The sequence below is a fragment of the Ovis canadensis genome, chromosome 22, assembly GCF_042477335.2.
Source record: "Ovis canadensis isolate MfBH-ARS-UI-01 breed Bighorn chromosome 22, ARS-UI_OviCan_v2, whole genome shotgun sequence".
Taxonomy (NCBI): domain Eukaryota; kingdom Metazoa; phylum Chordata; class Mammalia; order Artiodactyla; family Bovidae; genus Ovis; species Ovis canadensis.
This window is the reverse complement of record NC_091266.1, coordinates 2368587-2383132: the sequence shown is the minus strand read 5'-3', so window position 1 is coordinate 2383132 and position 14546 is coordinate 2368587.

Below are 14546 nucleotides of genomic sequence, written 5' to 3'. Positions count from 1 at the left end.
CGCCTGGAGGGCAAAACCTCCTGGATTTTCTCGAGTTGCGGCAGGTGCTCTCGACTTACGACGGGGACCTCAGGGACCCGCTCTGGTGGCCTCAGGAAAGGCCAGTCCCCATGCGAGTTCCTCGGGGGCCTCTCGGGATTCCTCTCCCGTCGATGCCGGGGCCTAAGACCTTGTGTGGAGTCGGGGTCGGAACCTGAGGATTCCTCTCCAGTGCTGACATGGATCTTGGGGTACTTCTGGAGTCTCCCCAGGGGAGTCAGTCCTCGTCTCGAATGCGGGCATGCACTTGCGCTTTCCTCCAGAGCGGTAGCAGCAGTGTCACGCAGTCCGCCGCGTGGATCAAAGGATCTATGTTTTTCCCTCGAGTCTTTCCCACGAGGCTTTCCCACGAGGCTTTCCCACAGGGCTGTCCCACGTGCACACGTGGTGGGAGTGGATCCTCGGCTTGAACGTCAAGGCAGTGCAGGGAAAACAGGTTCCTCTGGAATGGACTGACACATCTGGGGGACTCTTGGAATGGTGGCACGACCCTGGAGTTCCTCTCGCCTTTCCTGTGGAGAGCGCCTCCTCTTGAGATGCGACGGGAACGCCGGGAATTCTTTCCCTACGAAACAGGGAAAGGATCCCTCATCTCGAGCTAGGAGGCGGAAACGGGGCTGCCCTGGATGTGTGCGGGACCCCACGTGCTTACTCTCGAGTGGAGACGGGTATGTCGGGGAACTTCTTGAGTTGCAGCAAGGTTGTGAAGGACCCTTTGGAAGTTCCAGTGGTTAGACATGATTCGCCTCGAGAAGCCTCAGCGGAAATGGGCCTCATCTCGCCTGGAGGGCAAAACCTCCTGGATTTTCTCGAGTTGCGGCAGGTGCTCTCGACTTACGACGGGGACCTCAGGGACCCGCTCTGGTGGCCTCAGGAAAGGCCAGTCCCCATGCGAGTTCCTCGGGGGCCTCTCGGGATTCCTCTCCCGTCGATGCCGGGGCCTAAGACCTTGTGTGGAGTCGGGGCCGGAACCTGAGGATTCCTCTCCAGTGCTGACATGGATCTTGGGGTACTTCTGGAGTCTCCCCAGGGGAGTCAGTCCTCGTCTCGAATGCGGGCATGCACTTGAGCTTTCCTCCAGAGTGGTAGAAGCAGTGTCACGCAGTCCGCCGCGTGGATCAAAGGATCTATGGTTTTCCCTCGAGTCTTTCCCACGAGGCTTTCCCACGAGGCTTTCCCACAGGGCTGTCCCACGTGCACACGTGGTGGGAGTGGATCCTCGGCTTGAACGTCAAGGCAGTGCAGGGAAAACAGGTTCCTCTGGAATGGACTGACACATCTGGGGGACTCTTGGAATGGTGGCACGACCCTGGAGTTCCTCTCGCCTTTCCTGTGGAGAGCGCCTCCTCTTGAGATGCGACGGGAACGCCGGGAATTCTTTCCCTACGAAACAGGGAAAGGATCCCTCATCTCGAGCTAGGAGGCGGAAACGGGGCTCCCCTGGATGTGTGCGGGAACCCACGTGCTTCCTCTCGAGTGGAGACGGGTATGTCGGGGAACTTCTTGAGTTGCAGCAAGGGTGTGAAGGACCCTTTGGAAGTTCCAGCGGTTAGATGTGATTAGCCTCGAGAAGCCTCAGCGGAAATGGGCCTCATCTCGCCTGGTGGGCAAAACCTCCTGGATTTTCTCGAGTTGCGGCAGGTGCTCTCGACTTACGATGGGGACCTCAGGGACCCGCTCTGGTGGCCTCAGGAAAGGCCAGTCCCCATTCGAGTTCCTCGGGGGCCTCTCGGCATTCCTCTCCCGTCGATGCCGGGGCCTAAGACCTTGTGTGGAGTCGGGGCCGGAACCTGAGGATTCCTCTCCAGTGCTGACATGGATCTTGGGGTACTTCTGGAGTCTCCCCAGGGGAGTCAGTCCTCGTCTCGAATGCGGGCATGCACTTGCGCTTTCCTCCAGAGCGGTAGCAGCAGTGTCACGCAGTCCGCCGCGTGGATCAAAGGATCTATGGTTTTCCCTCGAGTTTTCCCACGAGGCTTTCCCACGAGGCTTTCCCACAGGGCTGTCCCACGTGCACACGTGGTGGGAGTCGATCCTCGGCTTGAACGTCAAGGCAGTGCAGGGAAAACAGGTTCCTCTGGAATGAACTGACACATCTGGGGGACTCTTGGAATGGTGGCATGACCCTGGAGTTCCTCTCGGCTTTCCTGTGGAGAGCGCCTCCACTTGAGGTGCGACGGGAACGCCGGGAATTCTTTCCCTACGAAACAGGGAAAGGATCCCTCATCTCGAGCTAGGAGGCGGAAACGGGGCTCCCCTGGATGTGTGCGGGACCCCACGTGCTTCCTCTCGAGTGGAGACGGGTATGTCGGGGAACTTCTTGAGTTGCAGCAATGCTGTGAAGGACCCTTTGGAAGTTCCAGTGGTTAGACGTGATTAGCCTCGAGAAGCCTCAGCGGAAATGGGCCTCATCTCGCCTGGAGGGCAAAACCTCCTGGATTTTCTCGAGGTGCGGCAGGTGCTCTCGACTTACGACGGGGACCTCAGGGACCCGCTCTGGTGGACTCAGGAAAGGCCAGTCCCCATGCGAGTTCCTCGGGGGCCTCTCGGGATCCCTCTCCCGTCGATGCCGGGGCCTAAGACCTTGTGTGGAGTCGGGGCTGGAACCTGAGGATTCCTCTCCAGTGCTGACATGGATCTTGGGGTACTTCTGGAGTCTCCCCAGGGGAGTCAGTCCTCGTCTCGAATGCGGGCATGCACTTGCGCTTTCCTCCAGAGCGGTAGCAGCAGTGTCACGCAGTCCGCCGCGTGGATCAAAGGATCTATGGTTTTCCCTCGAGTCTTTCCCACGAGGCTTTCCCACGAGACTTTCCCACAGGGCTGTCCCACGTGCACACGTGGTGGGAGTCGATCCTCGGCTTGAACGTCAAGGCAGGGCAGGGAAAACAGGTTCCTCTGGAATGGACTGACACATCTGGGGGACTCTTGGAATGGTGGCATGACCCTGGAGTTCCTCTCGCCTTTCCTGTGGAGAGCGTCTCCTCTTGAGATGCGACGGGAACGCCGGGAATTCTTTCCCTACGAAACAGGGAAAGGATCCCTCATCTCGAGCTAGGAGGCGGAAACGGGGCTCCCCTGGATGTGTGCGGGACCCCACGTGCTTCCTCTCGAGTGGAGACGGGTATGTCGGGGAACTTCTTGAGTTGCAGCAAGGGTGTGAAGGACCCTTTGGAAGTTCCAGTGGTTAGACGTGATTAGCCTCGAGAAGCCTCAGCGGAAATGGGCCTCATCTCGCCTGGAGGGCAAAACCTCCTGGATTTTCTCGAGTTGCGGCAGGTGCTCTCGACTTACGACGGGGACCTCAGGGACCCGCTCTGGTGGCCTCAGGAAAGGCCAGTCCCCATGCGAGTTCCTCGGGGGCCTCTCGGCATTCCTCTCCCGTCGATGCCGGGGCCTAAGACCTTGTGTGGAGTCGGGGCCGGAACCTGAGGATTCCTCTCCAGTGCTGACATGGATCTTGGGGTACTTCTGGAGTCTCCCCAGGGGAGTCAGTCCTCGTCTCGAATGCGGGCATGCACTTGCGCTTTCCTCCAGAGCGGTAGCAGCAGTGTCACGCAGTCCGCCGCGTGGATCAAAGGATCTATGGTTTTCCCTCGAGTTTTCCCACGAGGCTTTCCCACGAGGCTTTCCCACAGGGCTGTCCCACGTGCACACGTGGTGGGAGTGGATCCTCGGCTTGAACGTCAAGGCAGTGCAGGGAAAACAGGTTCCTCTGGAATGGACTGACACATCTGGGGGACTCTTGGAATGGTGGCATGACCCTGGAGTTCCTCTCGGCTTTCCTGTGGAGAGCGCCTCCTCTTGCGATGCGACGGGAACGCCGGGAATTCTTTCCCTACGAAACAGGGAAAGGATCCCTCATCTCGAGCTAGGAGGCGGAAACGGGGCTCCCCTGGATGTGTGCGGGACCCCACGTGCTTCCTCTCGAGTGGAGACGGGTATGTCGGGGAACTTCTTGAGTTGCAGCAAGGGTGTGAAGGACCCTTTGGAAGTTCCAGTGGTTAGACGTGATTAGCCTCGAGAAGCCTCAGCGGAAATGGGCCTCATCTGGCCTGGAGGGCCAAACATCCTGGATTTTCTCGAGTTGCGGCAGGTGCTCTCGACTTACGACGGGGACCTCAGGGACCCGCTCTGGTGGACTCAGGAAAGGCCAGTCCCCATGCGAGTTCCTCGGGGGCCTCTCGGGATCCCTCTCCCGTCAATGCCAGGGCCTGAGATCTTGTGTGGAGTCGGGGCCGGAACCTGAGGATTCCTCTCCAGTGCTGACATGGATCTTGGGGTACTTCTGGAGTCTCCCCAGGGGAGTCAGTCCTCGTCTCGAATGCGGGCATGCACTTGCGCTTTCCTCCAGAGCGGTAGCAGCAGTGTCACGCAGTCCGCCGCGTGGATCAAAGGATCTATGGTTTTCCCTCGAGTCTTTCCCACGAGGCTTTCCCACGAGGCTTTCCCACAGGGCTGTCCCACGTGAACACGTGGTGGGAGTGGATCCTCGGCTTGAACGTCAAGGCAGTGCAGGGAAAACAGGTTCCTCTGGAATGGACTGACACATCTGGGGGACTCTTGGAATGGTGGCATGACCCTGGAGTTCCTCTCGCCTTTCCTGTGGAGAGCGCCTCCTCTTGAGATGCGACGGGAACGCCTGGAATTCTTTCCCTACGAAACAGGGAAAGGATCCCTCATCTCGAGCTAGGAGGCGGAAACGGGGCTCCCCTGGATGTGTGCGGGACCCCACGTGCTTCCTCTCGAGTGGAGACGGGTATGTCGGGGAACTTCTTGAGTTGCAGCAAGGGTGTGAAGGACCCTTTGGAAGTTCCAGTGGTTAGACGTGATTAGCCTCGAGAAGCCTCAGCGGAAATGGGCCTCATCTCGCCTGGAGGGCAAAACCTCCTGGATTTTCTCGAGTTGCGGCAGGTGCTCTCGACTTACGACGGGGACCTCAGGGACCCGCTCTGGTGGCCTCAGGAAAGGCCAGTCCCCATGCGAGTTCCTCGGGGGCCTCTCGGCATTCCTCTCCCGTCGATGCCGGGGCCTAAGACCTTGTGTGGAGTCGGGGCCGGGACGTGAGGATTCCTCTCCAGTGCTGACATGGATCTTGGGGTACTTCTGGAGTCTCCCCAGGGGAGTCAGTCCTCGTCTCGAATGCGGGCATGCACTTGCGCTTTCCTCCAGAGCGGTAGCAGCAGTGTCACGCAGTCCGCCGCGTGGATCAAAGGATCTATGGTTTTCCCTCGAGTCTTTCCCACGAGGCTTTCCCACGAGGCTTTCCCACAGGGCTGTCCCACGTGCACACGTGGTGGGAGTGGATCCTCGGCTTGAACGTCAAGGCAGTGCAGGGAAAACAGGTTCCTCTGGAATGGACTGACACATCTGGGGGACTCTTGGAATGGTGGCACGACCCTGGAGTTCCTCTCGCCTTTCCTGTGGAGAGCGCCTCCTCTTGAGATGCGACGGGAACGCCGGGAATTCTTTCCCTACGAAACAGGGAAAGGATCCCTCATCTCGAGCTAGGAGGCGGAAACGGGGCTCCCCTGGATGTGTGCGGGACCCCACGTGCTTCCTCTCGAGTGGAGACGGGTATGTCGGGGAACTTCTTGAGTTGCAGCAAGGGTGTGAAGGACCCTTTGGAAGTTCCAGTGGTTAGACGTGATTAGCCTCGAGAAGCCTCAGCGGAAATGGGCCTCATCTCGCCTGGAGGGCAAAACCTCCTGGATTTTCTCGAGTTGCGGCAGGTGCTCTCGACTTACGACGGGGACCTCAGGGACCCGCTCTGGTGGCCTCAGGAAAGGCCAGTCCCCATGCGAGTTCCTCGGGGGCCTCTCGGCATTCCTCTCCCGTCGATGCCGGGGCCTAAGACCTTGTGTGGAGTCGGGGCCAGAACCTGAGGATTCCTCTCCAGTGCTGACATGGATCTTGGGGTACTTCTGGAGTCTCCCCAGGGGAGTCAGTCCTCGTCTCGAATGCGGGCATGCACTTGCGCTTTCCTCCAGAGCGGTAGCAGCAGTGTCACGCAGTCCGCCGCGTGGATCAAAGGATCTATGGTTTTCCCTCGAGTCTTTCCCACGAGGCTTTCCCACGAGGCTTTCCCACAGGGCTGTCCCACGTGCACACGTGGTGGGAGTGGATCCTCGGCTTGAACGTCAAGGCAGTGCAGGGAAAACAGGTTCCTCTGGAATGGACTGACACATCTGGGGGACTCTTGGAATGGTGGCACGACCCTGGAGTTCCTCTCGCCTTTCCTGTGGAGAGCGCCTCCTCTTGAGATGCGACGGGAACGCCGGGAATTCTTTCCCTACGAAACAGGGAAAGGATCCCTCATCTCGAGCTAGGAGGCGGAAACGGGGCTCCCCTGGATGTGTGCGGGACCCCACGTGCTTCCTCTCGAGTGGAGACGGGTATGTCGGGGAACTTCTTGAGTTGCAGCAAGGGTGTGAAGGACCCTTTGGAAGTTCCAGTGGTTAGACGTGATTAGCCTCGAGAAGCCTCAGCGGAAATGGGCCTCATCTCGCCTGGAGGGCAAAACCTCCTGGATTTTCTCGAGTTGCGGCAGGTGCTCTCGACTTACGACGGGGACCTCAGGGACCCGCTATGGTGGCCTCAGGAAAGGCCAGTCCCCATGCGAGTTCCTCGGGGGCCTCTCGGCATTCCTCTCCCGTCGATGCCGGGGCCTAAGACCTTGTGTGGAGTCGGGGCCGGAACCTGAGGATTCCTCTCCAGTGCTGACATGGATCTTGGGGTACTTCTGGAGTCTCCCCAGGGGAGTCAGTCCTCGTCTCGAATGCGGGCATGCACTTGCGCTTTCCTCCAGAGCGGTAGCAGCAGTGTCACGCAGTCCGCCGCGTGGATCAAAGGATCTATGGTTTTCCCTCGAGTTTTCCCACGAGGCTTTCCCACGAGGCTTTCCCACAGGGCTGTCCCACGTGCACACGTGGTGGGAGTGGATCCTCGGCTTGAACGTCAAGGCAGTGCAGGGAAAACAGGTTCCTCTGGAATGGACTGACACATCTGGGGGACTCTTGGAATGGTGGCATGACCCTGGAGTTCCTCTCGGCTTTCCTGTGGAGAGCGCCTCCTCTTGCGATGCGACGGGAACGCCGGGAATTCTTTCCCTACGAAACAGGGAAAGGATCCCTCATCTCGAGCTAGGAGGCGGAAACGGGGCTCCCCTGGATGTGTGCGGGACCCCACGTGCTTCCTCTCGAGTGGAGACCGGTATGTCGGGGAACTTCTTGAGTTGCAGCAAGGGTGTGAAGGACCCTTTGGAAGTTCCAGTGGTTAGACGTGATTAGCCTCGAGAAGCCTCAGCGGAAATGGGCCTCATCTCGCCTGGAGAGGAAAACCTCCTGGATTTTCTCGAGTTGCGGCAGGTGCTCTCGACTTACGACGGGGACCTCAGGGACCCGCTCTGGTGGACTCAGGAAAGGCCAGTCCCCATGCGAGTTCCTCGGGGGCCTCTCGGGATCCCTCTCCCGTCAATGCCAGGGCCTGAGATCTTGTGTGGAGTCGGGGCCGGAACCTGAGGATTCCTCTCCAGTGCTGACATGGATCTTGGGGTACTTCTGGAGTCTCCCCAGGGGAGTCAGTCCTCGTCTCGAATGCGGGCATGCACTTGCGCTTTCCTCCAGAGCGGTAGCAGCAGTGTCACGCAGTCCGCCGCGTGGATCAAAGGATCTATGGTTTTCCCTCGAGTCTTTCCCACGAGGCTTTCCCACGAGGCTTTCCCACAGGGCTGTCCCACGTGAACACGTGGTGGGAGTGGATCCTCGGCTTGAACGTCAAGGCAGTGCAGGGAAAACAGGTTCCTCTGGAATGGACTGACACATCTGGGGGACTCTTGGAATGGTGGCATGACCCTGGAGTTCCTCTCGCCTTTCCTGTGGAGAGCGCCTCCTCTTGAGATGCGACGGGAACGCCTGGAATTCTTTCCCTACGAAACAGGGAAAGGATCCCTCATCTCGAGCTAGGAGGCGGAAACGGGGCTCCCCTGGATGTGTGCGGGACCCCACGTGCTTCCTCTCGAGTGGAGACGGGTATGTCGGGGAACTTCTTGAGTTGCAGCAAGGGTGTGAAGGACCCTTTGGAAGTTCCAGTGGTTAGACGTGATTAGCCTCGAGAAGCCTCAGCGGAAATGGGCCTCATCTCGCCTGGAGGGCAAAACCTCCTGGATTTTCTCGAGTTGCGGCAGGTGCTCTCGACTTACGACGGGGACCTCAGGGACCCGCTCTGGTGGCCTCAGGAAAGGCCAGTCCCCATGCGAGTTCCTCGGGCGCCTCTCGGCATTCCTCTCCCGTCGATGCCGGGGCCTAAGACCTTGTGTGGAGTCGGGGCCGGAACCTGAGGATTCCTCTCCAGTGCTGACATGGATCTTGGGGTACTTCTGGAGTCTCCCCAGGGGAGTCAGTCCTCGTCTCGAATGCGGGCATGCACTTGCGCTTTCCTCCAGAGCGGTAGCAGCAGTGTCACGCAGTCCGCCGCGTGGATCAAAGGATCTATGGTTTTCCCTCGAGTCTTTCCCACGAGTCTTTCCCACGAGGCTTTCCCACAGGGCTGTCCCACGTGCACACGTGGTGGGAGTGGATCCTCGGCTTGAACGTCAAGGCAGTGCAGGGAAAACAGGTTCCTCTGGAATGGACTGACACATCTGGGGGACTCTTGGAATGGTGGCACGACCCTGGAGTTCCTCTCGCCTTTCCTGTGGAGAGCGCCTCCTCTTGAGATGCGACGGGAACGCCGGGAATTCTTTCCCTACGAAACAGGGAAAGGATCCCTCATCTCGAGCTAGGAGGCGGAAACGGGGCTCCCCTGGATGTGTGCGGGACCCCACGTGCTTCCTCTCGAGTGGAGACGGGTATGTCGGGGAACTTCTTGAGTTGCAGCAAGGGTGTGGAGGACCCTTTGGAAGTTCCAGTGGTTAGACGTGATTAGCCTCGAGAAGCCTCAGCGGAAATGGGCCTCATCTCGCCTGGAGGGCAAAACCTCCTGGATTTTCTCGAGTTGCGGCAGGTGCTCTCGACTTACGACGGGGACCTCAGGGACCCGCTCTGGTGGACTCAGGAAAGGCCAGTCCCCATGCGAGTTCCTCGGGGGCCTCTCGGGATTCCTCTCCCGTCGATGCCGGGGCCTAAGACCTTGTGTGGAGTCGGGGCCGGAACCTGAGGATTCCTCTCCAGTGCTGACATGGATCTTGGGGTACTTCTGGAGTCTCCCCAGGGGAGTCAGTCCTCGTCTCGAATGCGGGCATGCACTTGCGCTTTCCTCCAGAGCGGTAGCAGCAGTGTCACGCAGTCCGCCGCTTGGATCAAAGGATCTATTGTTTTCCCTCGTGTCTTTCCCACGAGGCTTTCCCACGAGGCTTCCCACAGGGCTGTCCCACGTGCACACGTGGTGGGAGTCGATCCTCGGCTTGAACGTCAAGGCAGTGCAGGGAAAACAGGTTCCTCTGGAATGGACTGACACATCTGGGGGACTCTTGGAATGGTGGCACGACCCTGGAGTTCCTCTCGCCTTTCCTGTGGAGAGCGCCTCCTCTTGAGATGCGACGGGAACGCCGGGAATTCTTTCCCTACGAAACAGGGAAAGGATCCCTCATCTCGAGCTAGGAGGCGGAAACGGGGCACCCCTGGATGTGTGCGGGACCCCACGTGCTTCCTCTCGAGTGGAGACGGGTATGTCGGGGAACTTCTTGAGTTGCAGCAATGCTGTGAAGGACCCTTTGGAAGTTCCAGTGGTTAGACGTGATTAGCCTCGAGAAGCCTCAGCGGAAATGGGCCTCATCTCGCCTGGAGGGCAAAACCTCCTGGATTTTCTCGAGTTGCGGCAGGTGCTCTCGACTTACGACGGGGGCCTCAGGGACCCGCTCTGGTGGACTCAGGAAAGGCCAGTCCCCATGCGAGTTCCTCGGGGGCCTCTCGGGATCCCTCTCCCGTCGATGCCGGGGCCTAAGACCTTGTGTGGAGTCGGGGCCGGAACCTGAGGATTCCTCTCCAGTGCTGACATGGATCTTGGGGTACTTCTGGAGTCTCCCCAGGGGAGTCAGTCCTAGTCTCGAATGCGGGCATGCACTTGCGCTTTCCTCCAGAGCGGTAGCAGCAGTGTCACGCAGTCTGCCGCGTGGATCAAAGGATCTATGGTTTTCCCTCGAGTCTTTCCCAGGAGGCTTTCCCACGAGGCTTTCCCACAGGGCTGTCCCACGTGCACACGTGGTGGGAGTCGATCCTCGGCTTGAACGTCAAGGCAGTGCAGGGAAAACAGGTTCCTCTGGAATGGACTGACACATCTGGGGGACTCTTGGAATGGTGGCATGACCCTGGAGTTCCTCTCGCCTTTCCTGTGGAGAGCGCCTCCTCTTGAGATGCGACGGGAACGCCGGGAATTCTTTCCCTACGAAACAGGGAAAGGATCCCTCATCTCGAGCTAGGAGGCGGAAACGGGGCTCCCCTGGATGTGTGCGGGACCCCACGTGCTTCCTCTCGAGTGGAGACGGGTATGTCGGGGAACTTCTTGAGTTGCAGCAAGGGTGTGAAGGACCCTTTGGAAGTTCCAGTGGTTAGACGTGATTAGCCTCGAGAAGCCTCAGCGGAAATGGGCCTCATCTCGCCTGGAGGGCAAAACCTCCTGGATTTTCTCGAGTTGCGGCAGGTGCTCTCGACTTACGACGGGGACCTCAGGGACCCGCTCTGGTGGCCTCAGGAAAGGCCAGTCCCCATGCGAGTTCCTCGGGGGCCTCTCGGCATTCCTCTCCCGTCGATGCCGCGGCCTAAGACCTTGTGTGGAGTCGGGGCCGGAACCTGAGGATTCCTCTCCAGTGCTGACATGGATCTTGGGGTACTTCTGGAGTCTCCCCAGGGGAGTCAGTCCTCGTCTCGAATGCGTGCATGCACTTGCGCTTTCCTCCAGAGCGGTAGCAGCAGTGTCACGCAGTCCGCCGCGTGGATCAAAGGATCTATTGTTTTCCCTCTTGTCTTTCCCACGAGGCTTTCCCACGAGGCTTTCCCACAGGGCTGTCCCACGTGCACACGTGGTGGCAGTGGATCCTCGGCTTGAACGTCAAGGCAGTGCAGGGAAAACAGGTTCCTCTGGAATGGACTGACACATCTGGGGGACTCTTGGAATGGTGGCACGACCCTGGAGTTCCTCTCGCCTTTCCTGTGGAGAGCGCCTCCTCTTGAGATGCGACGGGAACGCCGGGAATTCTTTCCCTACAAAACAGGGAAAGGATCCCTCATCTCGAGCTAGGAGGCGGAAACGGGGCTCCCCTGGATGTGTGCGGGACCCCACGTGCTTCCTCTCAAGTGGAGACGGGTATGTCGGGGAACTTCTTGAGTTGCAGCAAGGGTGTGAAGGACCCTTTGGAAGTTCCAGTTGTTAGACCTGATTAGCCTCGAGAAGCCTCAGCGGAAATGGGCCTCATCTCGCCTGGAGGGCAAAACCTCCTGGATTTTCTCGAGTTACGGCAGGTGCTCTCGACTTACGACGGGGACCTCAGGGACCCGCTCTGGTGGCCTCAGGAAAGGCCAGTCCCCATGCGAGTTCCTCGGGGGCCTCTCGGGATTCCTCTCCCGTCGATGCCGGGGCCTAAGACCTTGTGTGGAGTCGGGGCCGGAACCTGAGGATTCCTCTCCAGTGCTGACATGGATCTTGGGGTACTTCTGGAGTCTCCCCAGGGGAGTCAGTCCTCGTCTCGAATGCAGGCATGCACTTGCGCTTTCCTCCAGAGCGGTAGCAACAGTGTCACGCAGTCCGGCGCGTGGATCAAAGGATCTATGGTTTTCCCCTGAGTCTTTCCCACGAGGCTTTCCCAAGAGGCTTTCCCACAGGACTGTCCCACGTGCACACGTGGTGTGGGTGGATCCTCGGCTTGAACGTCAAGGCAGTGCAGGGAAAACAGGTTCCTCTGGAATGGACTGACACATCTGGGGGACTCTTGGAATGGTGGCATGACCCTGGAGTTCCTCTCGCCTTTCCTGTGGAGAGCGCCTCCTCTTGAGATGCGACGGGAACGCCGGGAATTCTTTCCCTACGAAACAGGGAAAGGATCCCTCATCTCGAGCTAGGAGGCGAAACGGGGCTCCCCTGGATGTGTGCGGGACCCCACGTGGTTCCTCTCGAGTGGAGACGGGTATGTCGGGGAACTTCTTGAGTTGCAGCAAGGGTGTGAAGGACCCTTTGGAAGTTCCAGTGGTTAGACGTGATTAGCCTCGAGAAGCCTCAGCGGAAATGGGCCTCATCTCGCCTGGTGGGCAAAACCTCCTGGATTTTCTCGAGTTGCGGCAGGTGCTCTCGACTTACGACGGGGACCTCAGGGACCCGCTCTGGTGGCCTCAGGAAAGCCCAGTCCCCATGCGAGTTCCTCGGGGGCCTCTCGGGATACCTCTCCCGTCGATGCCGGGGCCTAAGACCTTGTGTGGAGTCGGGGCCGGATCCTCAGGATTCCTCTCCAGTGCTGACATGGATCTTGGGGTACTTCTGGAGTCTCCCCAGGGGAGTCAGTCCTCGTCTCGAATGCGGGCATGCACTTGCGCTTTCCTCCAGAGCGGTAGCAGCAGTGTCACGCAGTCCGCCGCGTGGATCAAAGGATCTATGGTTTTCCCTCGAGTCTTTCCCACGAGGCTTTCCCACGAGGCTTTCCCAAAGGGCTGTCCCACGAGCACACGTGGTGGGAGTCGATCCTCGGCTTGAACGTCAAGGCAGTGCAGGGAAAACAGGTTCCTCTGGAATGGACTGACACATATGGGGTCTCTTGGGATGGTGGCACGACCCTGGAGTTCCTCTCGCCTTTCCTGTGGGAGCGCCTCCTCTTGAGATGCGACGGGAACGCCGGGAATTCTTTCCCTACGAAACAGGGAAAGGATCCCTCATCTCGAGCTAGGAGGTGGAAACGGGGCTACCCTGGATGTGTGAGGGACCCTCGTGCTTCCTCTCGAGTGGAGACGGGTATGTCGGGGAACTTCTAGAGTTGCAGCAAGGGTGTGAAGGACCCTTTGGAAGTTCCAGTGGTTAGATGTGATTAGCCTCGAGAAGCCTCAGCGGAAATGGGCTTCATCTCGCCTGGAGGGCAAAATCTCCTGGATTTTCTCGAGTTGTGGCAGGTGCTCTCGACTTACGACGGGGATCTCAGGGACCCGCTCTGGTGACCTCAGGAAAGGCAAGTCCCCATGCGAGTTCCTCGGGGGCCTCTCGGGATTCCTCTCCCGTCGATGCCGGGGCCTAAGACCTTGTGTGGAGTCGGGGCCGGGACCTGAGGATTCCTCTCCAGTGCTGACATGGATCTTGGGGTACTTCTGGAGTCTACCCAGTGGAGTCAGTCCTCGTCTCGAATGCGGGCATGCACTTGCGCTTTCCTCCAGAGCGGTAGCAGCAGTGTCACGCAGTCCGCCGCGTGGATCAAAGGATCTATGGTTTTCACTCGAGTCTTTCCCACGAGGCTTTCCCACGAGGCTTTCCACAGGGCTGTCCCACGTGCACATGTGGTGGGACTCGATCCTCGGCTTGAACGTCAAGGCAGTGCAGGGAAAACAGGTTCCTCTGGAATGGATTGACACATCTGGGGGACTCTTGGAATGGTGGCATGACCCTGGAGTTCCTCTCGCCTTTCCTGTGGAGAGCGCCTCCTCTTGATATGCGACGGGAACGCCGGGAATTCTTTCCTTACTAAAAAGGGAAAGGATCCCTCATCTCTAGCTAGGAGGCGGAAATGGGGCTCCCCTGGATGTGTGCGGGACCCCAAGTGCTTCCTCTCGAGTGGAGACGGGTATGTCGGGGAAATTCTTGAGTTGCAGCAAGGGTGTGAAGGACCTTTTGGAAGTTCCAGTGGTTAGACGTGATTAGCCTCGAGAAGCCTCAGCGGAAATGGGCCTCATCTCGCCTGGAGGGCAAAACCTCCTGGATTTTCTCGAGTTGCGGCAGGTGCTCTCGACTTACGACGGGGACCTCAGGGACCCGCTCTGGTGGCCTCAGGAAAGGCCAGTCCCCATGCGAGTTCCTCGGGGGCCTCTCGGCATTCCTCTCCCGTCGATGCCGGGGCCTAAGACCTTGTGTGGAGTCGGGGCCGGAACCTGAGGATTCCTCTCCAGTGCTGACATGGATCTTGGGGTACTTCTGGAGTCTCCCCAGGGGAGTCAGTCCTCGTCTCGAATGCGGGCATGCACTTGCGCTTTCCTCCAGAGCGGTAGCAGCAGTGTCACGCATTCCGCCGCGTGGATCAAAGGATCTATGGTTTTCCCTCGAGTCTTTCCCACGAGGCTTTCCCACGAGGCTTTCCCACAGGGCTGTCCCACGTGCACACGTGGTGGGAGTGGATCCTCGGCTTGAACGTCAAGGCAGTGCAGGGAAAACAGGTTCCTCTGGAATGGACTGACACATCTGGGGGACTCTTGGAATGGTGGCACGACCCTGGAGTTCCTCTCGCCTTTCCTGTGGAGAGCGCCTCCTCTTGAGATGCGACGGGAACGCCGGGAATTCTTTCCCTACGAAACAGGGAAAGGATCCCTCATCTCGAGCTAGGAGGCGGA